This window comes from Monodelphis domestica, chromosome 6, assembly GCF_027887165.1.
Source record: "Monodelphis domestica isolate mMonDom1 chromosome 6, mMonDom1.pri, whole genome shotgun sequence".
Taxonomy (NCBI): domain Eukaryota; kingdom Metazoa; phylum Chordata; class Mammalia; order Didelphimorphia; family Didelphidae; genus Monodelphis; species Monodelphis domestica.
Window position 1 is genome coordinate 13443168 of NC_077232.1, and position 27300 is coordinate 13470467.

At 38.3% G+C, this 27300-nt stretch overlaps 1 pseudogene; it reads left to right on the plus strand.

Moving 5' to 3' along the window:
* The window catches only part of LOC130453476 (vomeronasal type-2 receptor 26-like), a 107556-nt pseudogene that overhangs the window by 16228 nt on the left and 64028 nt on the right, over positions 1 to 27300 (plus strand).

Below are 27300 nucleotides of genomic sequence, written 5' to 3' on the forward strand. Positions count from 1 at the left end.
CATGTGCTAATATTTTGGCAGCCTGTACTTTAGAGTGAATTATTTTATCCTCTCCAAATCTTGCCCTTGAGAATGAGGAGACAGCCAGCACTTATTAATCACCTATTATGTGCAAGGCACTGTGCTAGGCACTGTGGATATAATGACAGGCTGCACTCCAATTTGCCTGTACCTAATCCCAGACTTAGCATGAAATGGATCCCAAGTAGTTAGTTCATGCAGGGTGACAACAATGAGTTGATATAACATTACAAAGCAAACCCCGTAATTAAAAGGGTGAAATTTTACGAAGAAACTTTTTTAATAGGTGTTACCAGGTGGGAGTTTGTTATAATGAAGGCCTTAGAAGGGGAAATCAGGGTGGAGATCATCATTCCTGCAGTGTATGGGTAAAATATAGGGAGGCTGAATCACACCATAAATGTAGCAGTAGGTGAGAAAGTCTTAGTGTGCTCTACTCTTACATTTGTGATTTTTGTGATTTTGTGAATTTGTGATTTTGGGGGAAATTAGAAACTTCCAAGCCATGATGAATGACACATGTAAAACTCAGTGGAATTGCATGTCAGCTATGGGGGGAGGGAGGAAGGAGGGGAGGGAAAGCATATGGATCTTGTAACCATGGGAATATATTCTAAAGTAGTTAATTAAATAAAATTTTCCAAATTAAAAAAAATAAAAAACAAAAACAAAAAACCTTCCAAGACAAGTAGAAGTCCCTCAATGGGACTTGATGTGAAGACAGTGATGATGTTAGGGTCCGAGTGGAAGTACCCCACAAAGGAACACCCAGAGACAATGCAACAGGCAGTGACAATGCAACAGGTAGCAGGGAGATGTTTATTTACTAGTGCTAGGACTTCCCCAAAAGAACTGTCCTGGGGCAAACCCGAGAGTGCATATTTATAGAGAGTAGCTTAAAGGGAGGATTCAATAGCTGTGGCCTTGGGCAGAGAGTCTTACAGTTATCCTAGGATATCTGTCTCCACTGTGGCCTTGTAGTTCTTCCAGGATGTCTATCCACTATGGCCTTGCAGTTTCTTGGACCTTGTTCATTTGGATATAGTGCAACCCCCCTTCCCTTCATTCCTCAGTTCTTTTTATTTCATGATGCTTATTCAGGGGCAAGTGGAGACCTCCAGGGGCAGGGCATTAGCGTAGCCATGGGTAGGGGGGAGGTGTCAGGGCCTGATACTGCTGCCTGAGGACCATGAGCTGGACGATGTGAACCTACCTGGTCCTTCACAAAGTGGACCAGTCGGTGGACTATATAAGGTCAAAAAGTGAAGAGAATTAACACCGGTCCGGCTATAGTGGAGATGAGGGTGGTGAGTCAGGGGGATTTCACAAATGCTTGCTGGTACCAAGGTGGGGTGTGAGTGCATTTGCGTTTTTGGACTAAGCCTCCCTGACTATCCTCACGTGGTCCGTATACACGCAGCACTCTTCCTTGATGACGACACCGAGGCCCCCCTCCTTGAGGAACAAAGGATCAAGGCCCCTTCAGTTCTGGAGGACGACTTCTGAAGGGGAGGATAGCGATTTCTTGAGGGCGTCTAGTGATTTTTCTGTACGCCAGAGGTCCGCCTCTACGGCAGTGTGTAGGTGCCTTAGGTCTGCTGTTTGAAAGAGGGAGGCTATACCTGTGCCAATCCCTGCCAAGCCAAAGAGCTTGGCTAGGGTCAGTGCATGGACAGGTTCCCATTACTGGCAGCCGATTCTTTGATGTTCCCAATAGTCCAGCAGCTCCGTCCCCGGATGGTATAGTACTCGGGGCAGGATGGTGACTAGGATACAAAGCTCAGGGTCCTGGGACAAGGTTGTGGAGGAGATGCAAGGGGTCAGTCCTGAGGAGGTGCAGGCCCAGTAAGCACCTGATGGGGAAATGTCGAAATATGGTAGTCTGGTAGTGAGGTTAGGGGAGGTTTAACTACCCCTGAGGCAGATTCATGTTTTGTTGGATAGGCTTCTACCCAACCTGAAAAGGTGTCTATCAGGACTAAAAGGCACCTGTACCCAGATGTCCCTGGCTTGATTTCTGTAAAGTCTACCTCCCTGATCTCCTGGCTCCAGCCTTCTTCACCTGGTGCCCCCTGGTTCTTTCGTTTACCCCTTTTGATTAATCTGCACACACGTTTCACATCTCTAAGTGATATCTTTGCATATTCTGTGCATAGTATGAAAGAAAAAGTCTCTGTCCAGTATATCACTCAGTTTTGTGCCTCTCCTATGTGTGGTGTCATGTATTCTTTTTGCTAGCTGTCTCCCCACTGCTTCTGGTAAGTGAATCCTGCCATCTGGCAGGCCCAGCCATCCATAGGGGAACCACACAGCCTCCAGGAGGGCCAGAATCTCAGGCCCCACCTGGTTCAGTGCCCCCCCTGCTGTTCCATCCCCTCCCCTCTCCAAGTATCTAAGGGAAAAAGGGCAAAGGTCCAAGTATTCTGTAGCTTCTTCAGAGCTGAGAATGGGTGTAGAGCTGTCCCTGCCTATGGTCAGGAGAGAGGGATTGGCTATAGGCAATGTCCAGGGCTTTCAGGCTGGAACAGTTGCCAAGGTTATAAATGTATATGAAGACATATTACACAGGGGAGTAGCCAAAACTTGAACAGGGAGGGAAATGCTGCAGACACAGGGTTTTTAGGGGCTTGTCCTCAGTGAATTCCAGGGTCCCAGGTTGATGGAGACCTGCTTGGAGATCTGAAGGGTGTCCAGCCACTGCTTCCCCTGATTGGCAGACAAGTCAGAAGGGGGAGAGCTGGCCCCTAAGATAGAAGTACTAGAATACCAGATAGAAACAGAACATTAGTACACCAGTAATTGGCATTACACATTTGCATTTGGGTATCTTAGCCAACAGACTCCATCATCAGAAATCATCTTCTGATAGGAACAGATTCCTTTAGGAAATCGGATTCCTGAGTTGTTTGCAGAGCTGGTATGTGATGTTTCTGTTAAAGGATATCCTTTTGCAAAGTACACATTAATAATAACATCTATAAATACTGGAGTCACAATATTTTACAGATGAATTTCCATTTCCCAGATGCTGGAGAAATTCAAGAAAGCTTTGATCTATATTCCCAAGCTCAAGAACCAAACTTCAACTGCGGTAAATCAAGGCTGCAAATACAAGCCATCTATGAATAAACTTCTGGTAAGTGAATCCTGCCATCTGGCAGGCCCTGCCATAGGGGAACCACACAGCCTCTTCTTCTCAAAGTATATTCCTAACAATTTGAGAATGTTCAATTATTAGGCTTGTTTGAGGAAATGGAAACTTTAATATCAAAATTTGCCTTATGTGCTGATCATGGGATATTGTTACAAAGGGAAATATTTCCTCAGGTCCCAAAGGACCCAGTGAGTGGCTTCACATGCAGGTAATCAATAGCCTAGATGGTCAGAAAAGGTCCTATTCCTAGGTGAGCCCAGGAAATGCCTCTGTAACCATTCTAGGACATTCACTGTCCTCAGTGTACTTTGTCACCATTAAATCCCAGAAGCCTTTGTTTGTAGTAAAAGACAAGTCTCGCCCATTTCAGCTGAGAGAAATACTGCTTATCAGCAGACCAGAAAAACATCTCCATACCCCCAAAACAAGCCTTTGCTATCCCTACAAGGCTGATCACTCAATTATTCTTATGTATTTTGGCAATAATTAATATATCTCACTTTAGCCACAAAACCTGAACAGGAACTCCTGTCCTTAGGCCATCTGAAGGAACTAAGACAAGATTAGTAAGGAATCTCCCCAAGGAACTTTCAGAGAAATTCCAGAAGTATTTGTGATTTTACAAAACTACATACATCAATTCTAGAAATTATCCCTAAGTTAAATTATCCCTAAGTAAAAAAAAAAATCCATTCATAAGAGTAGAACATCTGTCTGTTTTCTTTCACCTTCTCCCTCTCTATTCCTTCAAAACCCTCTGCTTAAAAAGCAGAACACAATTTCCATTTTTCCTTCACAAACTGGGATACTCAGGCTTTCATGGACTTTAGAGAAAAGTCCCTCTTTCTTCCAAATTCAAACCCAACATAACTCCACACTTTCTCTTATGTTCTTTTACCATCATAAGGCAAAGAACCATCCCCTTGGTATCACTTCAGTTTTTGATTGGTAACCCAAAAGAATTCTGATTTAAAGGAATACATCATGGAACCATCTTTAAGATAGGGCATATCCGTTGTAAATTACAGTTAATAGAACAAATTGGTAAACTGAGGTAACCACGAAGTATTGAACAAAACCTATGGTAGAGTTAGGTTAACAATGAGCTTTTATTTACATCCAAACAATACTTAAAATGCATAGTTCAAAAGCAACTCACAGAACATTTCTAAAAACAATCTCATAAAGCATTTAGTGTTACAGGATCTATTCCAAATTTGGAGATATGAAACCTTGTAAGGACCGTAAACCTTAAAGCAAGCTTTTGACAAGCAGGCTGATTATCTATTGTTGAGACCAAGAAGTTAAAGGTAATAATAAATTTAGTCCAGCATTAATACACTGGGAGGAAAACCATTGAGATGAAAGTCATTTGATAATTTTAAACAAAAACCCATTTTAGGTAAGTTTAAACACTTAAACCCATTTTCATTTTCCCTTGAAACCTCTTATGACAGAAAGATAGATAAGGATGGAAAACCCCCTCTTTAGGCTATACTGCTAAAGCCCACTTTACCTTTTTAGATCCCTATTTCAGTCCCTAAGTATCAGTGTGGAATAATTACAAGCACTCCTTTCTCCTCCCTGTATGCAAGGAAGGGGTTAACAACTGCCAAGCAATGTATCCCAAGGCTGCTCCCCTTGGTTTAGAGTTTATTACTTAGGAACCTTATCCCATCCGTCTTTAATCAGTGAGCTTACTATGACTTTAAAAGTTTGAATGTATCAAACTCCCTTCAAAATAATTTACTCTTAGTAGATTTCACCTTGAACTCCACACTTCCAATAACTCCGATCAAGTCCTTTAGCAATGTTTCAGTGCAACCAAACTGAGGTGCAAAGCATTTACCTGCACTTCTCTCAAACCCATCCAAAGCTCAAAACATTGCTACATTCCTAATTGAAGTCCATCAACATTATTCTAATTTATACTTTGTTGCATCTCTTCCACACTAGAATTCATAGTATCAACTAGTAACTCTATTCAGTGTTCTTATTACTTCTGGCTCCTCCTCTTTGCCGTTACTGTAAGTAGAGGAAAAGTACTATACTGAAGTGTACGTAATCCCCACGACAAGCCCTAATATCAAGAAGGGCTTGTCACGGTAGTCTCGTTAAGGACATACAGTTTGCATATCATATACCCCTAACCTATTTAGGTGTAAAACTGAATTCTCTATAGTACGTATGCACACATTATTTGTATTTACTTCATTACTTTCCAGGAATTTGTATCTGAATACATGTCCACTTCTGGATCACAAATTCCTTTCTATACATTGTGCAAATTTCCTTCTTTTTTAAGAACCGTCCTAGGGCAAACCCAAGAGTGCATATTTATAGAGAGTAGCTTAAAGGGAGGATTCAACAGCGTTGGTCTTGGGTAGAGAGTCTTACAGTTTTCCTAGGAAATCTGTCTCGACTGTGGCCTTGCAGTTCTTCCAGGATGTCTATCCACTATGGCCTTGCAGTTTCTTGGACCTTGTTCTTTTGGACATAGTGCAACCCCCCTTCGTTTCAATGAGGGTTTCCCAGAATGGGCAGATTTCACTAGGCTGTTACCAAAATATAAGGAGGAGAAACAAACAGCGAGGACACCATCGATTTCTTGGAGTGTCATGAATCTTGTCTTTAGGTTTGACCAGGTACGTGGCACAGTATGAGCACCTGATGTGTTTATTTCAGATAAATGATTAAATCTTGTCATTCAGAATCTAGGAGAGAAACTTGGGTCCCTGCACATCTACCATACTCTAATTGTGGTCCACTTGGGCCCTTCACTCTTATTTCTCTCCTAGATTGTTTCCCAATTAGTTATGGAGGATAACCCAACTGAGCTCAATTGTGTGTCCTCCTTGACATTCCTTCTCAGTTGCATGGGGCACGATTACCCTTCTGAACCCATGAGATCCACTAGTGAGGTAATAGACAGACTTGTGGAGAATGACATTTATCAACCTAAAAGCATTGGTAAAGCTCCATTTTTATCAGTATGATTTATTCATTAAGCAATGGCTTAGTGTGTACTTCCACTGCCCAAAGCACTGTAATTAATGTTATCAAGGCTAGAAAAATGTCAAATTCATCTCAGTCTGGGATCTTGTGGACCTCCATCCTTTCATTCACCCTTTCCACCCTTCTCATGTCCAACTGGCCTCTGCCTGCTTCATAATCTGGTAATATTGAGTCATCAAAGACATTTGGCTTCATGAAAATGGAAGTATTACTCCAGAAGGCCCTGAAGCCTAACTTGAGAGAGCTTAGAGAGCCTTTTGGACAATCCCAAACCCCAGGGAAGCTGCTAATATTTTAGGAACTGAAAGAAGAAAAGCAGATTCTAAACTTATTTTGTCCCTCGAGTTTAACTCAAGAAGGAGGCGCAGGTGGAGAGTTGCAAGGCAGATTGATCCCCAGATGCCCTCGATCTCACACATGGTCAACATACTTGTTTAACTTGCACTCTAGAGGCATGAAGATGGGCAGCTTTCCTTATCTATCCAGGGGGACCAAAGAGAATAATATTCAGGAGACAAAAATGTCCCATGAATATGCCCTGTTCTGGCTAACTTCTCCATTTATCCTAAACGGGGGCCTGTCTCATGACTCCCACTAGAATTTCTCAAATATGTGGGACAGCAAAACTTGAGGATTGATTAGAAAAGAAAAATATTGCAAACAGAGAATGTGCCTATAGCTGAATGAAGCAAGCCCCCCCACCCCCCAGTCCTCTCTGACTCCCCTACTCCTTGACTCTATCTCAAGTTTGGACTTTGGCCATGGGCTTGGCTAAAGTGGGGCTCTCTTTCTTTAGACTATTTGTGAGCCTCCCACTTTTACAGGTTTCTTTTTCTGACTACCAGATGGGGAAGCATCTTTGTCACTTAAAAAGAGATTACAGTCCCACATTTAGAAAGGAAGGGGACTTAGACATGGGGGCTTCTTCTCCTTATTTGTCCCCCATGGGATGTCATGAAGTAGGGGTTAAAAAATTGAAGAAAAAAAGATTCTGTCCTCAAAATAGTGTCATTTCCTATCACAGCAAAGCTTCCTGTATGGGAGATGATCATTTGTCCAAAGAATTCCTCTTCTGTCTAATGAGATGCTCTTTTTGAACGTTTAGAGAATAAAATCTCATTTCTTTGATTAACAAAACTTTTAACTCTGATTTTCCTTCTTCCCTTTTCCTGCTGTTTCTTCACTTTCTGATGATTTTGAAATGTTAAGAGGGGACATAGGGCTGGGCTGGGATATTGGAATTGCCTCCAGGAGGTTATCACAGTGTCTTCAGAGATCATGGCATTGTGTTCCAGGTAGAGATGGGTGAATGCACAGCATCTCTTATTCCTCTGGTGAGTCTTATCTAACCTGCTGGAGAAGTTTTGCTAAAGTGTGGACCTTAACCTGGGAAGTCTCTGACAACTATTTTTCTCACTCATATTTAATTCTCCTTCATTTTACATGGTAGGATATTATGGCTCCTCATGTTCTTCCTTCAAGTTTCTGTTCCTTTTCTTTTTTTTTTTTAAACCCTTTCCTTCTGTCTTGGAGTCAATACTGGGTATTGGCTCTAAGGCAGAAGAGTGGTAAGAGCTAGGCAAAGGGGTTTAAGTGACTTGCCCAGGGTCACACAGCTGGAAAGTGTCTGAGGCCAGCTTTGAACCCAGGACCTCCCATCTCTAGGCCTGGCTCTCCATCCACTGAGCGACCCAGCTGCCCCTTCTGTTCCTTTTCAATCCTTCTCATAGTTAATGATCCTTGATTATGCTTTTCTCTGCTAGAATTTCTTCATCTCACCTTTATTCTGATCATATGAGTACTCTGGGAATAAAGAAGGAAACTTTGCTATCACAGTAGGCTCTATAAATTATTAACTATTAATGTAAATTACTAAAACTATTAACTCTCATTTTTCTGTATAGTGAGAAAGACCTATTTGTTTCAATCATGGTGTCCTCTAAATGCAATGACTCAATCACAGTCTTTTCTAGGACTTGGTGAAGGACAAGAGAGCAGCGTATTCTATTGCCACATGACCCAGGACTAGTAAGGTTTCATAAACCAATGAATGGGAAACTGAGGACAAGGGACATTCTTGGAAGGTTTGATGTTAGCAAATGAATCAAATAAGGAGAAACTTAGCAGAGTCAAATTTCCTTTATGTTCTGCCTGCAAAAGCAGCAAGATAAGAATATTAGGACTCATGTGTGCTTACAATCAGGAAAAAAAAACATTGGACAATTTTAGAGAACTATGAAGGGACTGAAACAGGAGAATTCTCTTCCAGCACAAAGAACGTGATTGTCTCTCAGGACAAAACTCTAGTCAGGCTCCTTTTGGTGGATCGCATTACTTTCTGGTCCCAACATTGTAGAAGATGCTACAGAAAGTTGGTGAAAAGGAGCAAATGGGCAGGAAGTCTGATGAAGGGCTTTAAGCAATTTCCCAGGGCAATAGATTAGAAAGAAGCCCAAAGGTTTTAAAAACCACTGAGGGGCGGGGGAGGAGTATGATAATTGACATCACATATAAAAGACATTTAATTTGGAAGACTCACTTGATTTTTTTTTGCCTTATACCAAAGATCATTAATAGGAGAGATGGTTCAAATTTGATGATGAACAAATAGTTCCTAATAGTTAATGTTATTTAAATGTGGCATGCCTTCTCTTGGAGTAGGTGGGGTGGAGAAGGAGCTGAAATAAAATGGCAAAGGATCCCTTATCATATTTTTGTAGAGATGAATCTTTGAGTGGAATGATTTGTGTCTTCTCAGCATGGCCAGAAGAATATTTGATAACATGAGAGTTTGTGTCCATATTGGCACTAATGAACATCCTTGGTTAATTATTGCCTGTAAAACCCAATAAGAATTCATCTTTTGAGGTCTGCTAGCCTTTCAGGCTCTGACCCAGGCTTATCTGCCTTAGAAGGGAACAATATTCCCCTTGAAGTAATCTACATTGAATCCAAACTGATTTACTTGCTCTATCTCATATATGCAGTCACATTTCTTTCCATGACATTTTAGCACAGGCTGTTCACCATGTCTGGAAGATGTTCTCATGTGTCTCAGTCACTCCAATCCTTTGGTTCCTTTAAAGCACATCTTGAGTACCACTTTCTACAAGAAATTGACTGAGTCTTCAAGTTACTCTATCAAAAAGCCTCCAATTTCTTTTTATCCATTTTGTGTGTCTATTTTCCATTTTTGTTGGGTGTGTTTGTATGCGTGCAAGTTGTTTCTTATCAGTAAAATATAAGCAAGAAATATCGAGGATGATTTAATTCCTCTATGTTGATCTCTAGCTCCTAGAACAGTGATTGGCACACAAAGGGAAGTTAGCAGACATACTTAATGAATAAATGAATGAACTAAGCAGTCGGAAAATGCTGAAGACTGGATCTACTACAAAATTGTAGTAGCCCAAATTGGGCTCTCCCTGATACAAGGCCACTTGGGTATTACTTCCCAACAGCTCATCAGTGTGTTCAATTCCATTCACAAACTTCATAGAACACCTCATTGTCCTTATTCCCAGATGATAGCAGGATCTTCCAATACACTGAGAAAACAGAAACCATTATTTTGATCTTCTCTTTCTGTCTTCCCTCTATCCAGTGCAGAGTTCATATAAGAGATCCTTTTGCATTTGTATAATCCAGTGCTTGATTAAGAATGAAACCAATCAGTTGCTCACTCCTAATCTCTACCAACCTCTAAACTCCTAAATTGTCCCCTCTTTCCACTCACTTATGACACCTTGTTTCTGTGCATGTCAACTTTTGCCCATTTCTTCATTTTCTGTCATTTTAAGTTCATGCTCAAACATTACCAACACTTTCCCACTTTGCAATTTGCTGTGGATCAGATCAACAAGGACCCCCATTTGCTGCCCAACATAACCCTGGGATACCAGTTACTCAATAACTTACACTCTAACAAAGTAGCTGTGGAGAACTCCTTGACGTATTTATCAGGGAGGTCTCTGACCATCCCTAATTATAGCTGTGGCAGGCAGCACAAGTCAGTGGAGGTCATTGGAGGGATGTCATCTACACTGTCCATGTCCATGGTGATCATTCTAGTGTTCTATAAAGTCCCACAGGTAAGGAACTGTTGCATATTTTCAACCAATCTGCTCTTTGGGGTTCAAATTATTATGGAGTTCAATTATGATGGATAGTGAAAGCTGACCAAAATCACAAAGATCCTCTCAGCAGGTCAAGGGGCACTAACTTACAAATGGATTTATTCACTTTAATCATATCTATTACAGTGTTATAGAAACCTGGTAAAAGATCACAGATTTCTTTTGTTGTAGTAACATCACAAGAGTGTTATTTAGGTGACTTGATAATATCCAATCAAACTGTAGAATGTCACATATGTAGCGAATTGATTATGTTTGTGTGTACCAAAAAATCTATATAATAAACGTACCGTGATACTCTGGCAGAGCACTGTGTGTGATGCCTACATACGTGGGTTGAATGCACGGTGTGTCTCATCTCCTTATTCTGTCCATGATGCCACACCTGGGCAGAGAGACCCTGGGTCCTCAGAGAGGCAGCTGGACAGACCTCTGTAAATTGTCTCCCATTTCTTCAATCCTTCATGTAATTGTAGATCCTGAAAGACTAACTGTACTAAGTATGTCTGCCTTTTCTGGACACATCTCTTTGGAAACAGAAAAAAGTCACTCTAACAAATTCTTCCTCCACAAATGGTTTGCCAGTGCATGCTATTAGCTGGGCAACTTGAAAACTTGCTCACAATGATGAAATATTTAGCTGCTTCTGCTTCACTAAAGTATTTTGCTGAGTTGTTGATGTATTTTTCAGTTTTAATATTTTATCTTTTCTCACATCTCCAACCAAACAATCATATTCATCTTCATGGTGAGCTTGATAATGTCAACACAAATTGTATTCTTTGAAGACAGATGCTATATTCTGGCATATCAAACACACAACTCTTTCCTTGTACTGCATGAAAAAGTAATGTTAAGTCCACTGTTCTTTGAACATCCTACACTCTGAGTCAATTTTTCTCTTTCTTTATGACTTTGTTTCCAAGAGATTCCAAATTGCTATTAGTAAAATACATATATATATATATATATATATATATATATATATATATTCAGCCCTACAAAAACAATATGCCAACAATAATTTTGTCCACACAGAGGCATACCAACTGCATTGCCCATCAATGCAGTCTGATCTGTGTCCATCAATGCAGCCTTCCCAGTCCACATCATTTCAGCCTTACCAGGGGCCATATTGGTGGAACTCCACTTTTACCTCAGGCTCACACTGGTGCGGTGCAGGCACTATCACAATTACAGAGCCAGTTCCTCCACCAACTTTCCAGTTCATGCTACCCTGTGAGAACTGCACTGAGATCTGTGGGTAAGTCCCATGCAACCAGATTCTACAGCAGGAAAAAGACGGCATGACAGTAGTGTGTGTCCTCTTGAGGTCTGTATTCATGGATCTGAAATTATAGATCGAAATATGAAAAACAAATGCCTCAATCCCCCCATATAGTAAAATGGCAACCTCATACTCCCCCAGATGCACAACATAATGGCCTCTATGATATGTAGGGCATCTGGGGGAGTGTGAGGGCCATTGTACTACCATGTTTCCCCCCCAAATAAGACACTGTCTTATATTAATTGGATGCCCCCAAACCAGAGGGTGTCTTATAACACACCCAGTGGCTGTGGTGGGCTTCTCACAGTAGAGGCCCCCCGCTGATGTCACAGGCCAGATCACCCCTATCCAATGTGTGTATACAGTACTGGAGGCAGTTCTGGGCCTGTGACACTGGGATAGTGGAGGCTGCAGCACTGGCTAGGATGGGTCTGTCCCACCTTGCACAGGCCCATAAGGCAGCAGTACACACAGTGTGGAATCCTCTTCCCCAGATTGCTGCTCACCATACTGATGTCTTCCATTGTGCAGCCACATAATCCTTTGTACGGTGCCTCGTTCTCCTTCAGTTACTCTCACAACAAGGCACCACGCAAAGATTATGCCACCGGAAGTAATACTGTATGTAAGTGACTCTGCCACACACAGTGCTCCTCTCATTGACCACCAATGAAAGAAGGGCCCCTTCCGGAAGTGTGGTGGGGGCCAGATACATGGCCTCAGGGGGCCTCATGTGGCCTGCGGGCCATAGTTTGGGGACTCCTGTACTAGAGAGAGGTATGGGCAGATTTTTGATGAAGGAAACTTTAATCTAAAACATCATCAAGGTTCTATTTTTATTAGATCTTGTCAGTATCATTCACGTTTCCTTTTGTGCCCTTCTCATGTCAGACTCTCCTCTGACTCATTTAACGTCTGGTGATACTGAGTCATTGCAGTGATTTGGCCTGGTGAAAATGGAAGTATTACTTCAGAATACCCTGAAACCCAGCTCAAGAGGGATCAGAGAGACTTTTGGATCATCTCAAAACTCCGGGAAGCTACGGATACTTCAGGGACGGAAAGCAGAAAAGCAGCTACTTTGTCCCTTGAGTTTTTAACTCAAAAAGGAGGCTGCAGGTGTAGAGTTGCAGGGCAGATTGGTTCCCAGATGCTCTCACTTTCAAACACTGGTCAACATAGTTGTTTGAATTGTACTCCAGAGGTCTGAAGATGTGGCAACTTTCCTTATCTCTCCAGAGGGACCAAGAAGAATAATATCCAGGAGGCAAAAGTGTCCTATAAATATCCCCTGAAACCCTTTGTCTTAAACAGGGGCCGGTCTCCTGTCAGACACTGATTTCCCAAGTATTAGGGACCGTGCAAAACTTGAGCATCTATTAGAAAAGTCTTTAGTCTCAGAGAATGTGCTGATAGCTGAATGAAAAAAGAACTTCAGTAATCTTAGACTCTCTGATTCCTTGGTACTTTATTGATTTTGGATAGTCCCCATGGGTTTGAGCAAACTAGGATTCCCTTTCTTTATATTATTTGTGATCCTTCTGCTTTTTCAGATTTCTTTTTCTGAGTACCAGATAGGGGAGCATGCTTGCCAATTAAAGAGACCGTACAATCCTACATATACAAAGGAAGGAGACCTAGTCATAGCAGGCTTCTTCTCCATGTTTTCGATCACTGAGCTTAATATTTACCAGTCAACCTTCTCATCTTCTCCTAGATGGATTCGTGCAGCCAAGCAGTAAGTTGCTATTTCTGTTTTTTTTTTCTTGCCTGGTGAAATATATTAATCCATATTTTTGACTGATTGACTCTGTCAGTAGAGTAATATTTTATATGGCCTCACAGATTTGGTTAAATCAAGGACTTGGGTTTGGAAATGTCTATCATATTGGTACTCGGGAAACAGATAAAATCAAAGGCTTTAAAATCATTGTGCAGTTTAACAAGCAGGAAAGTAGAAAATCTACATACACAGGAGATCTCAATTGAAAGAATCATGAATTCTTACAGACTGAAACAACTCTTGTAGGGTAAAGTTGGGATTCAAGTGGCAAAATGATATTCCTCAAGAATATCCTTTGTTGAGAAGTTATTGCTTCCATATTTGGAAGAAAGTATTCTTCATCAGAACCATATTGATGAAGTTCTTGGAATCATTTATTTATGTCAGCCTCGGATAAGATTTGGGTTGGGAGAGTCTTTCTATCTTTACACAGGAAACTGGCCAAAGGATCTAAGAGTACTTACCTAAGACACTAGAAAAGAGAAATCATTGAGAATCTTACCATCAGTGTAGAATTTTATCCAACTAAGAAATTCAAAAATTCTAATCAGGTCACTTCTGGAGTGCTGCATTATTTTCTGGTCCCAGGATGTAGATGATGCTAAGAAAATTTGTGTAAATGGGCAAGAAGTATGCTGAAGAAAGAGTCTTAAGACATTTCATAGGGTATTCAATTTTAAAGAATCCTAGTGGTTTTAAAAACCTGGGTGGGGGAACATGATAATTTATATATATATATATTTTTATATATATATATATATATAATGTGAAAGACATTTAAGACATTTAATTTGGAAGACTCATTGATTTTTTTTTTGCCTTATACCAAAGATCATTAATAGGAGAGATGGTTCAAATTTGATAATGGACAAACACTTTCTAATGGTTAATGTTATTTAAATATGGCCTGCCTTCTCTTGGAGACTGTGGGGTCCTCTTCCATGGAGAAGGAGCTGAAATAAAATGTCAAAGGAACCCTTATCATATTTTTTGTAGAGATGAACCTTTGAGTGGAATGATTTGTGTCTTCTCAGAATGGCCAGAAGAGTATTTGATAACATGAGTTTGTGTCCATATTGGCACTAATGAACATCCCTGGATAATTATTGCCTGAAAAACCCAATAAGAATTCATCTTTTGAGGTCTGCTAGCCTTTCAGGCTCTGACCCAGGCTTATCTGCCTTAGAAGGGAACAATATTCCCCTTGAAGTAATCTACATTGAATCCAAACTGATTTACTTGCTCTATCTCATATATGCAGTCACATTTCTTTCCATGACATCTTAGCACAGACTGTTCCCCATGTCTGCAAGATATTCTTATGTGTCTCATTCACTCTAATCCTTTGGTTCCTTTAAAGCACACCTTGAGTACCACTTTCTACAAGAAATTGACTGAGTCTTCAAGTTACTCTATCAAAAAGCCTCCAATTTTTATCCATTTTGTGTATCTATTTTCCATTTTTGTTGGGTGTGTTTGTATGCATGCAATTTGTTTCTTATCAGTAAAATATAAGCAAGAAATATCGAGGATGATTTAATTCCTCTATGTTGATCTCTAGCTCCTAGAACAGTGATTGGCACACAAAGGGAAGTTAGCAGACATACTTAATGAATAAATGAATGAACTAAGCAGTCGGGAAAATGCTGCAGACTAGATCTACTACAAAATTGTATTATGTCATCCCAGTTGAGCTCTCCCTGATACAAGGCCACTTGGGTATTACTTCCCAACAGCTCATCAGTGTGTTTATTTACATTCACAAACTTCATAGAACACTTCAGTATCCTTATTCTCAGCTGATAGCAGGATCTTGCTATATACTGAGAATACAGAAACCATTATTTTGATCTTCTCTTTCTGTCTTCCCTCTATCCAATGTAGAGTTCATATAAACCTTTGTATAATCCAGTGCTTGATTAAGGATGAAACCAATCAGTTGGTTACTCCTAATCTCTACCAACCTCTAAACTCCTACATTGTCCCCTCTTTCCACTCACTTAATGGCTGCCCTTTAAGCACTGGTCACCTCTTTTCATGGCTTTGAAAGGATTCCCCTAATGACCCACAGTCTCTCCACTATGACACCTTGTTTCTGTGCATGTCAAGTTTTGCCCATTTCTTCACTTTCTGTCATTTTAGGTTCATGCTCAAAAATTACCAACATTTTCTCACTTTGCAATTTGCTGTGGATCAGATCAACAAGGACCCCCATTTGCTGCCCAACATAACCCTGGGATACCAGTTACTCAATAACTTAAACTCTAACAAAGTAGCTGTGGAGAACTCCTTGACGTATTTATCAGGGAGGTCTCTGACCATCCCTAATTATAGCTGTGGCAGGCAGCACAAGTCAGTAGCGGTCATTGGAGGGATATCATCTGCACTGTCCATGTCCATGGCCACCATTCTGGGGCTCTATAAGGTCCCACAGGTAAGGAACTGTTGCATATTTTCAACCAATCTGCTCTTTGGGGTTCAAATAGACAAATCCTTTATAATGTGTCCTGCTGCAGCATTAGTGATTCAATTAGCAAAGATCAAGAAATTCTAGGCTCTGTTTTGAAAACAGAAGCTCCAAATAGTGGGCAAAATTGTCTTCCTTGATGGAATTCACCGTGTCCTCTAGATGAGGCAATGCTCTCTCGATTCATTTGTTTTGCCTCTGATGGTTCTGAACCAAGTAAAAACCTTCCCAACGAGTAGACCTGCCCTCTCAGTTCACCTTTTTATATTTGAATACGACTCTGTAGATTTAAGATGTAAGAGATTTCTTTTTCTCTCTCCTTTCCATTTTCAAATTGATCTGTGCCTTTTCATGAAAAGTATGAAATACTAGAACTTCCTTGCAGCATTTATACTTATAAATTCCATCCAATTCTGTGTTATAGCTATCTTCCAATTCTAGTAAGTATTTTCTTCCTTCTAGAATTTGGGTTTGATTTGTTAAAGATGTGATCTATCCCTTCAGAACAGAAATTGCTTATTCATTTAATTCAACTCATTTCTGGGGCATGATAACCGAATAGTACCAGAATATGATGATATATCACCTATGGCCTCTGTGCAATCTGTTTGGAGAGGCATAAAGGCAGCATAACAGAATTAATAGATGAGTAAGTGTAATTCAAGATGTCATTTTCTTTTCTGTGCCCAAACCAAACCAGAGGGATTGATTTCAATCCTATAGAGATAGGCAGAGGAGATAGGCACACGCAGTAGAAAAGTAAGGAATTATGTATGTCCATAAATTCACTGATGTTCCTATACCATAGCTTATTTATAGTGTCCTTGTGTCCTTACGTGATCTTTTTGTATTTTCACAGTTTTTATCCTTCAAACATCATAATGATTTATCATCAGCTTTTAAAAAGCAAAAATTAATTTTTATTTCAGGAAACAAGTCAGGATTAGTGAAATCCCTGAATTGTAAACCAAATGAGATCGAGTACAATTCTGTACAAAACATTTTTATTAGCCTGTTTCATGTGACATGCATTGTGCTAGAATGTAGGGATCATGCTGAATGAAATTTCAATTAATTATATAAAAACTTCCTATTCCTTCATGTAGTTGTTGTTGTCCTGTTGGGTCACAAACAGCACCCTAATTAAATTACATTTCCAAATTGTTGTTGTTCTTCCTTTGCTCCATAACACATGCTTTAGCTGCCTCATGGCCATTTTGGAATGAATTTTCATCTGCCGATTCTGGTGGATATTATCTTCATGTGCTTGAGGTAGACATCCCAACTGATGAGATTTGAAGCCAGTCAGTTACCCTTAACTTGGTTTAGATTGTTTACAAAGAAGGTTTTACTGGTGTGTGGCCACTGCATATTATAGCTTATTGGAGCCACAAAGGAGTGTTGGTGTACTGGGTTTTCATGGAGGACTAGCACCTCTGGTCTGAGGACTTCATACCTTTTTCAGGGCTGCTCATTCACAAATTATTCTGATATACATATATACACAGTGATCTACGTTTGTATGTATCTCTTGTAAGATAAACATTAATATCAATAACTCCAAGTATTAATTTATAATATTTATTAATAATCACTTGAAGTAGAAGAAATAAAAAAATACAAAACCTAACTACCTAACTAAAGTAAGATGATGTGTGTAAATTCTCCTGCCTGGCTCAAAGCCAGCTTCAGCAGCTGCATTCAAGGAAAGAGAGAGAGAGAGGTGGGGTCACACCAAGACTTTATCCTCTATCCACACAATATCCATCTATTTTTTCTCTTCAATGTCTTCTCAATACAAACAAATGCTGAAGGAAATCATTGAACATTGCTGTATCAGCGAGTATAGATTCCCAGTTGAATTGGGACGTTCATGGCCTTAGTGACTACAAGAGGTAGGAGATCTGGAAAGAAAAATTGTTCAAAACACTGAGGCACAGAGTAAGTTTTTATGTTTATTTAATATCAAGGAATCTACTTCAGCTGAATATTGAATATTTGTATTCTAAGGATTTTTGTTAATGTTGTTTAATCCTTTCAGACGTGTCCCACTCTTTCTGACTCTATTTAGAGTTTCCTAGGCAAGGATCCTAAAGTGGTATGTAATTTAATTTTCCAACTCATTTTTACACAGCTAATAAGTATCTGAGGCCACAATTTAACTCAGAAAGATGCCCTTTTCCGATTCTAGGTCCAGCATTCCATCTGTTTTGTCACCTAGATGTCATATTTGAGGGATATAAACTTAAATTTGCTCTGAAAAGTACACTGTTGCTAGCATGCAGATCAATATAGTTTCTGATTCCTTCTTTGTAGAGAGAAAGAAGTTTCTAATCTTATGAGGAGCAAGAAATTATTTTATGTGCCAAAATCTTAGAGCCTGAAATAGAGGACTTCCTCACATTCTTTTTTGAAAAAAAATTTATTTCATTAGATGATTTAGAATAATTTTCCATGATTACAAAGCTCATATTCCTTCCCTCCTCTCCTATCATTCCCCTCCCATATATGATGCACAATTTGCCTCGGGTTTCTGCTTCCACAGTTTTGACTCTGAATGTGGATAGTGGTCTTTCTCGTAGATGGCTCCAAGTTGTTCAGGATTGCTGCATTGAAACTAATGTAGAAGTCCATTACATTCGATTGTACCACAGTGTATCAGACTCTGTGTACAACGTTCTGGTTCTGCTCCTTTGGCTCTGCATCGATTACTGGAGGTCATTCCAGTTGGCATGGAGTTCCTCCAGTTTATTATCAACACAACACCTTATTATTAATATTTGCACTAGGGTGATCTTTCAGAGTCCACTTTCCCAGTCATAGTCCCCCTGACCCATGTGATCAAGGGTTTGGTTTTCTTCTGTGTTTCTTTTCCCACAGTTCTTCCTCTGGATGTGGATAGTGTTCTTTCTCATATGTTATTCCAAATAGTTCTGTTTCCTTGCACTGCTACTGGTAGAGAAGTCCATTACATTTGAATTTACCACAGTGCATCAGTCTCTGTGTACAATGTTCTCCTGGTTCTGCTCCTTTAAGTCTGCATCAATTCCTGGAGGTCTTTTCCAGTTCACATGGAATGCCTCCACTTTATTATTCCTTTTAGCACAATAGTATTCCATCACCAACATATACCACAATTTGTTCGGCCATTCCCCAATGGATGGGCATCCCCTCATTTTCCAATTTTTGGCCACCACAAAGAGAGCAGCTATGAATATTCTTGTACATGTCTTTTTCCTTATTATCTTTTTGGGGTACAAACCCAGCAGTGCTATGGCTGGATCAAAGGGCAGACAGTCTTCTGGTGCCTTTTGGGCATAGTTCCAAATTGCCTTCCAGAATGGTTGGATCAATTCACAACTCCACCAGCAATGCATTAATGTCCCCATTTTGCCACATCCCCTTCAACATTCATTACATTCCTTTGCTGTCATGTTGGCCAATCTGCTAGTTGTGAGGTGATACTTCAGAGTTGTTTTGTTTTGTATTTATCTGATTATAAAAGATTTAGAACACTTTTTCATGTGACTATTAATAGTTTTGTTTTCTTCATCTGAAAATTGCCTATTCATGTCCCTTGCCTATTTATCAACTGGGAAATGGATTGATTTTTTTTTTTGTACAATTGATTTAGTTCATCATAAATTTGAGTGATTAGACCTTTGTCAGAGGTTTTTGTTATAAAGATTGTTTCCCAATTTGTTGCATCCCTTCTAATTTTGACTACATTGGTTTTGTTTATACAAAACCTTTTTAATTTAATGTAATCAAAATGAGCTATTTTGCATTTTGTGATTTTTCCTAAGTCTTGATAGTTCTTAAAATCTTTCCTTTCCCAAAGATCTGACAAGTATACTATTCTGTGTTTGCTTAATTTACTTATTGTTTCCTTCTTTATGTTCAAGTTATTCACCCATTCTGAGTTTATCTTGGTATAGGGTATGATGTGTTGATCTAAACCTAATATCTCCCATACTGTCTCCTAATTTTCTCAGCAGTTTTTATCAAATAGTGGATTTTTGTCCCCAAATCTGGGATCTTTGGGCTTGCCATAGAATGCCTTGCTGAGGTCACTTCCCCCAATTCTATTCCACTGATCCTCCTTTCTGTCTCTTAGTCAGTACCATATGGTTTTGATGATCACTGCTTTATAGTACAGTTTAAGATCTGGTACTGCTAGGCTACCTTCCTTCGCAGTTTTGTTTTTCATTATTTCCCTTGATATTCTTGATCTTTTGTTCTTCCAAATAAACTTTGTTATTGTTTTTTCTAATTTTATAAAAAAAAGTTTTTTGGTAGTTTGATGTGTGTGGCCCCAAATAAGTAAATTAGTTTGAGTAGGATTGTCAGTTTTATTATGTTATCTCATCCTACCCATGAGCAATTAATGTTTTTCCAATTACTTAGTGCTAGTTTTAATTGTGTGGAGAGTGTTTTGTAGTCATTTTCATATAGTTCCTATATATATCTTGGCAGATAGATTCCTAAGTATTTTTTTACTGTCTGTGGTGATTTTAATGGGAATTTCTTTTTCTAACTCTTGTTGCTGAGATGAGTTGGAAGTATATAGAAATGCTGATGATTTATGTGGGTTTATTTTGTATCCTGCAACTTTGCTAAAGTTGTTAACTATTTCCACTAGCTTTTTAGTTGATCCTCTAGGATTCCTTAAGTAGACCATCATATCATCTGCAAAGAGTGATAACTTGGTCTCCTCATTGCCTATTTTAATACCGTCAATGTCTTTTTCTTATCTAATTGCTACTGCTAGTGTTTCTAGTACAATGTTAAATAATAAAGGTAATAATGGGCATCCTTGTCTCCTGATCTTATTGGGAATGCTTCTAATTTATCCCTATTTGCAGATGATGTTTGCCTCTGGTTTTAAATATATATTGTTTATTATTTTTAGAAAAGGCCCATCTATTCCTAAGCTTTCTAGTGTTTTCAATAGGAATGAGTGTTGTATTTTGTTGAAGGCTTTTTCTGCTTCAATTGAGATAATCATGTTATTTTTGTTGGTTTGCTTGTTGATATGGTCAGTTATGTGAATGGTTTTCCTAATATTGAACCATCTTTGCATTACTGGTATAAATCCTACCTGAACATAATGAATAACCTTTGTGATCGATCACTTGCTGGAGTCTTTTTGATAGTATTCTATTTAAGATTTTTGTATCCATGTTCATTAAGGAGATTGCTCTATAGTTTTATTTCTTTGTTTTTGATCTACCTGGCTTTGGAATCAGTACCATATTTGTGTCATGAAATGAATTTAGTAAAACTCCTTCTTTGCTTATGATGTCAAATAGTTTTTATAGTATTTGGATTAGCTGTTCTTTGAATTTTTTATAGAATTCACTTGTGAATCCATCAGGCCATGGAGATTTTTTCTTAGGCAGTTCTTTGATGGCTTGTTCAATTTATTTTTCTGAGATAGGGTTATTTAAGGATTCTATTTCTTCTGCTGCTAATCTAGGCAATTTATATTTTTGTAATATTCATCCATATCATCTAGATTGCGATATTTATTGCCATGTAATTGTGCAAAATAATTTTTAATGATTGCCTTAATTTCTTCTTCATTCAAAGGTCAGGTCTCCCTTTCATTTTGGATTCTATGAATTTGGTTTTCTTCTTTTCTTTTTTTAAAATTAAACTTACCAATACTTTGTCTATTTTATTTGTTTTCTTTTTAAGTACCAGCTTCTAGTTTTGTTTATTCATTCAATAATTTTTTTTACTTTCAATTTTATTAATTTCTCCTTTAATTATTAGGATCTCTAATTTAGTTTTCATCTGAGGATTTTTAATATTTTTACTTTCTAATTTCTTTAATTTACATGCCCAATTCATTGACCTCTACCCTCTCTAATTTATTAATATGTGAACTCAAGGATATAAATTTCAACCTAAGTACTGCTTTAGCTGCATCCCATAGATTTTGAAAGAATTTCTCTTCATTGTCATTTTCTTCAATGAAATTATTGTTTCTATGATTTGCTCTTTACCTGATTTTGGAGAGTCATATTAATTTCTAATTAATTTTTGATTTGCCTCTCCCTATATCTTTACTAATTATTATTTTTATTGCATTGTGGTCTGAAAAGGTTGCATTTATTATTTCTGCTCTTTTGCATTTTTTGCAATGTTTTTATGCCCTGGTATATGGTCAGTCTTTGTGAATGTACCATATACTACTGAAAAGAAGGTGTATTCCTTTTTGTCCATATTTATTTTCCTCCTCATATCAACTAACTCTAATTTTTCTAAGATTTCATTTATTTCCCCTACCTCTTTCTTATTTATTTTTTGGATTGATTTATCTAGTTCTAGAGGAAGGTTCAGATCTCCCACTAGTATAGTTTTTCTATCTTTTTCATTCTTGAGCTTCACTAATTTCTCCTTTAAAAAATTGGATGCTATGCCATTTGGTGCATACATGTTGAGCACTGATATTTCCTCATTATCTATACTGCCTTTATCAGGATGTAATTAACTTCCCTATCTCTTTTAACTAGATCTATTTTTACTTTGTCTTTGTCAGATATCATGATTGTAACTCCTGCCTTGTTTTCATCTGATACCCAATACATTTTGCGCCATCTGCATACCTTTACCCTATGCATAACTACCTTCCTCATGTGTATTTCTTGTAGACAACATATGGTAGGATTTTGGTTTCTGATCCACACTGCTATTTACTTCTGCTTCATAGGTGAGTTTATTTTATTCATATTCAAAGTTATGATTACTACTTGTGTATTTCCCAACATTTTCTTTTTCTCTCCTTGCTCAGCTCTTTCCTCTTTCATTATTTCCTTCTTTATCAATATTCTGTTTTTAATCAGTCCCCCTAATCCCTATCCTTATTTTACTTTCCTTTCTCTCCTCTCCCTTCATATTCCTCTCTAATTTTCTTTTGGGGTCTTTTTAAGCTACCCCACACACTCCCCGCCCTTGAATTACTTCCCTCCCCACCCTTCCTTTCTGCCCCTCCCTTTTTATTCCCCTTTTATTATTTAAAGTCTATTAAATTATCTTCTTCCTCTTCCCCCCACCCCCTTTTTTGGTATTTGTGGTTTCCTTTTGCCCAATTATATGCTCATATTCAAAGTGAAATGTAAGTGAAATTGTTTGTGGGAAAAAAATCCATATTTGACAAAATTGCTGGGAAAACTGGAAAGTAGTTTAGCAGAAATGAGGTATAATCAACAGCTAACACCATATTGAAAGATATGGTAAAACTGATTTAGATAAACATGATAACACAAGCTAAATCAGGTAGCATGGAAAACTTTACCTATCAGATCTATGTATAAGTGAAGAATCTATGGCCAAACAAGATATAGAGCATTATGATATGTAAAATTGATAATATTGATTATATCAAAATAAAATGATTTCAAAGAAATGGGGTGAATATAACTAGGATGAAGAGGAAAGCAGCAAAGTGGGTGGGGGAAATTTACAGCAGATTTCTCTGATAAAGAACTTTTTTCCTGAAATATTTAGAGCACTAAGTCATTTCTAAGAATACCAATCATTCCCCAATTCATAAATGATCAAAGGATATGAACATGTAATTTTCAGATGTAGGAATTAAAGCTGTAGATAAATATCTGAATACTACTCTTAAATTACTATTATTAAAGAAATGCAAATTAGAGCAAATGTGATCTACCCCTTCACACCTTCCAGATACTAATATGACAGAAAAGAAATATGACAAATGTTGGAGCATATTTGGAAAAATTGGGACACTAACACTCTTATTGTTATTTTGAATTGTTCTAACCCCTCTAGAGAAGAATTTGAAGCTGTATCCAAGGAGTTGTAAAACTATACCTATTGTTTTACCCAGCAATATCATGATTCTGTCTATTACCTAATGAGATCAAAGGAAGAGAATAAAGGACCTTTACATACCAAAATATTAAAGAAACTCTTTTTTGTGATTGCAAAAAATTGGAAATGAAAGGATTGCCTATCAAATGGGAAATGGCTGAATAAATTGGGCTATATGATTTTGATGGAATCCTATAGGGGTATAAGAAATGATGAGTAGGATGCTTTTAGAAAATCCCAGGATGATTAGTGGGAATGATGCAGAATGAAGCGAGCAGAAACTGGAGAATATTTTTATAGTAGTTTATAGAAATATTAGCAACATTGATGGTAAAGTGTGTATGACAACTACTCTCAGAAATACAATGCTTCATGGTAATCTATAAGAAGAAAATTTCCTCATTTCTATTAGTTTAAGAATCTCTTTAGTTTGATACCTTGTAACACTGTGATTTGAGAGTAAGAATTTAGTCTCATGCAAATATCTGTGTATATAACCAGATTAGGCAAGTAGTTATAGGATACTAAGTGGGTAATTAAAGTTATTAAGTTATTTATATTGTTAGAATAATTTTAAGTGTATTATATTAATCATAAGTGAGTTATTATGTTAATCCATTCACAAGGTACTCTGAGCAAGGTAGCTCACACAGGAACCAGGGGATCACCTGAAGGCTCTGGAGCTCTAGAAACCCCAGCTCCAGAAGGAGCTCCAGAAACCCTGATAGCTCTTTGAAGCTCCTCAGAGCTCAGGAAATCACCTTCTACACCTCTTGGAGGCCTCCTGAAGGGGCCAGGGAAATGTGGAGTTTAGGGGTAAGGATGGGGTTAGGTACAGACAGGAAACTATAAAAGCACGTGCAATTTGCAAAGTGGTGCTCCAGATTTTGAACTGGGAGGAAACCTGCAGACTTCTGGCCATGTGATTTCTTTGTCACAATAAAGCCAGATCTTTACTCAGAAGGGTCTTTCAGCATCTAATTTTTTTAATTTTATAATATTTTATTTGATCATTTCCATGCATTATTCATTAAAGATAAAGACCATTTTCTTCCCCCCCCACCGTAGCCTACGCATGATTCCACTGGGTATCACATGTGTTCTTGATTCGAACCCATTGCCATGTTGTTAATATTTGCATTAGAGTGTTCGTTTAGAGTCTCTCCTCTGTCATGTCCCCTCAACCACTGTCGTCAGGCAGTTACTTTTCCTCGGTGTTTCTTGAAGACAACATATGGTAGGGTTTTGGATTCTAATCCATTCTGCTATTCGTCTATGTTTTATGGGTGAGTTCATCCCATTCATGTTCAAAGTTTTGACTGTCACTTGTGGACTCCCTGGCATTTTGATATCCTTCCCTAATTCTAACCTTTCTTCTTCAGCTCTACCTTTTACTCCAGTGATTTACTTTAAATCAGTCCCCCTTACCAAGCTATCATTCTTTGCAGATGACATGATGATCTACTTAAAGAATCCTAGAAATTCAACCAAAAAGCTAATTGAAATAATCAACAACTTTAGCAAAGTTGCAGGATACAAAATAAACCCACATAAGTCATCAGCTTATCTATATATCTCCAACACAGCTCAGCAGGAAGAACTAGAAAGAGAAAGCCCATTCAAAATCACCTTAGACAAAATAAAATACCTAGGAATCTACCTCCCGAGACAAACACAGGAACTATATGAACATAACCACAAAACACTCACAACTAAAACTAGACTTGAGCAATTGGAAAAAACATTAACTGCTCATGGGTAGGACAAGCCAATATAATAAAAATGACCACCCTACCCAAACTTATTTATCTATTTAGTGCCATACCCATGGAACTCCCAAAAAATTTCTTTACTGATTTGGAAAAAACCATAACAAAGTTCATTTGGAATAACAAAAGATCAAGGATATCCAGGGAAATAATGAAAAAAAAACACAAATGAGGGGGGCCTTGCAGTCCCAGACCTCAAACTATATTATAAAGCAGCAGTCATCAAAACAATTTGGTACTGGCTAAGAGACAGAAAGGAGGATCAGTGGAATAGACTGGGGGCAAGTGACCTCAGCCAGACAGTATACAATAAACCCAAAGATCCCAGGTTTTGGGACAAAAATTCACTATTCCATAAAAACTGCTGGGAAAATTGGAAGAAAGTGTGGGAGAGATTAGGAATTGATCAACACCTGACACCCTACACCAAGATAAATTCAAAATGGGTGAAAGACTTAAACATAAAGAAGGAAACCATAAGTAAATTGGGTAAACACAGAATAGTATACATGTCAGACCTTTGGGAGGGGAAAGACTTTAAAACCAAGCAAGACATAGAAAGAATCACAAAATGAAAAATAAATAATTTCAACTACATCAAATTAAAAGGCTTTTGTACAAACAAAACCAATGTAACTAAAATCAGAAGGAAAACAACAAATTGGGAAAAAATCTTCATAAAAACCTCTGACAAAGGTTTAATTACTCAAATTTATAAAGAACTAAATCAATTGTACAAAAAATCAAGCCGTTGCCCAATTGATAAATGGGCAAGGGACATGGATAGGCAGTTTTCAATAAAGAAATCAAAACTATTAGTAAGCACATGAAGAAGTGTTCTAAATCTCTTATAATCAGAGAGATGCAAATCAAAACAACTCTGAGGTATCACCTCACACCTAGCAGATTGGCTAACATGACAGCTATGGAAAGTAGTGAATGCTGGAGGGGATGTGGCAAAGTAGGGACATTAATTCATTGCTGATGGAGTTGTGAACTGATCCAGCCATTCTGGAGGGCAATTTGGAACTATGCCCAAAGGACAATAAAAGACTGTCTGCCCTTTGGATTCTTTCAATCTCTACTTTCCCCTCTTGTTCTAGGATCTCGGGACAGTTTTCCTGGATAATTTCCTCTAGTATCATGTCCAGGCTTTTTCTTTTGTCGTGGTCTTCTGGTAGTCCAATTATTCTTAAATTGTCTCTTCTTGAACGATTTTCTAAATCATCTGTTTTGTGAATGAGATGCTTCACATTATCCTCAATTTTTTCATTCTTTTTGTTTTGTTTTATAGTGTCCTGCTGCCTTGTGAGGTCACTTGATTCTAGTTGTTTTACTCTGGTTCTTAAAGATTGGATTTCATCTCTGGCTTTTTGGTCATCTTTTTCCTTCTGGTCTGATTTTCTTTGAAGATTGTCTTTCATCCTCTTTACCTCGTCTTTCATCTCCTTTGACTCATCTTTCATCTCCTTTGCCTCATTTTCCAGCTGGATGATTTTGGCTTTCAGGACACTATTTTCTTGTTTTAGTTCAAGTGCCTCTGTTTCCAGATGACTTATCTTAATTTTTAAGTTCTTTTCCCAATTGTCTTCAGTCTCTCTTAGTTGTGTTTTGAGTTCTTCCACAGCCTGTATCCAATTTGCTGGGATTTCTGATTTATTGTTTGCTGATCTCTCCCCCTCTGTTCCATTTGCTGAGTAGTAGCTGTCTATTGTAGTTTCTTTCTTCTGTTTCTGTTGTTTGTTCAAATTCACCCCTTCTTTCCTCCCCGTATTTGTCTGTGCTTTTGTTCCTCTCATTTTTTTTTGGATGGGCA